This window comes from Schistocerca cancellata, chromosome 2 (assembly GCF_023864275.1).
Source record: "Schistocerca cancellata isolate TAMUIC-IGC-003103 chromosome 2, iqSchCanc2.1, whole genome shotgun sequence".
NCBI classification, from domain to species: Eukaryota; Metazoa; Arthropoda; class Insecta; order Orthoptera; family Acrididae; genus Schistocerca; species Schistocerca cancellata.
This window is the reverse complement of record NC_064627.1, coordinates 191,055,428-191,056,378: the sequence shown is the minus strand read 5'-3', so window position 1 is coordinate 191,056,378 and position 951 is coordinate 191,055,428. Positions and strand designations below refer to the sequence as shown.

Genomic DNA, 951 nt, shown 5'->3' with positions numbered 1-951 from the left:
GCACACAGTTTTAATCTGCCAGGAAGTTTCATATCAGCGCACACTCGCTGCAGAGTGGAAATATTCTGGAAACGTCCCCCAGGCTGTGGATAAGCCATGTCTCCGCAGTATCCTTTCTTTCAGCAGTGCTAGTTCTGCAAGGTTCGCAGGAGAGCTTCTGTGAAGTTTGGAAGGCAGGAGACGAGGTACTGAGACAAGTAAAGCTGTGAGGACGGGGCGTGAGTCGTGCTTGGGTAGCTCAGTTGGTAGAGCACTTGCCCGCGTAAGGCAAAGGTCCCGAGTTCGAGTCTCGGTCCGGCACACAGTTTTAATCTGCCAGGAAGATTCATGCCAGCGCACACTCCGCTGCAGAGTGAAAATCTCATTCTTACTGATTCTACTGTTTGCGTGCATACACAATCCCTGAGACTGAGATATTATCGTGAGTGGTAGCGAGCGAACAGTTGTTACTAGTAGACGGACGCCGAGTGGCACTGAGAGAAGCCGTATCGGGAGAGGTCGCAGCCTGTCCTGACCGTGCTAGTACCGCCAGAGGAGAGTTTGGTATTAATCGGGGATTCCGTTATTTGCTTTTTCTGAATTTAACTGTCGCTTGCTTGCACACTGGAGCTATTTTGTTAGATACATACATTTAAAGTAATGTTAAGATCTTTCATGTGACCAGATACATGATTATTGATAACAGAAATCGTGGAATAATTAAAGTTTTGCTAATCAAACTGTCCAAGGAAAAGAAAGGTCTGAGTAAAGCTCGTCAGTGTATGAATCTTCAATTTTCAGAATATAGTAAATTACAAGTTTTTATCTATTCCTTTCATTTTTTACATCACTTAAGGCTTACTGGCTAAACCCCTCCTGATCATGTGATTTATACATAAGTAAAACAAAAACAAAATAGTCGCACCAGTAGTTATGACCATGTACTGCACTCGGCATGGGTTGTACTATTTC

The 951-nt window shown here is 44.2% G+C and overlaps 1 non-coding gene across 1 annotated transcript; it reads left to right on the top strand.

Moving 5' to 3' along the window:
• The first annotated feature begins 226 nt into the window (after window positions 1–226).
• Window positions 227–301, top strand: Trnat-cgu (transfer RNA threonine (anticodon CGU)). The gene has a single exon. It is a non-coding gene; the product is annotated as a tRNA-Thr (tRNA).
• Window positions 302–951: the final 650 nt, after the last annotated feature.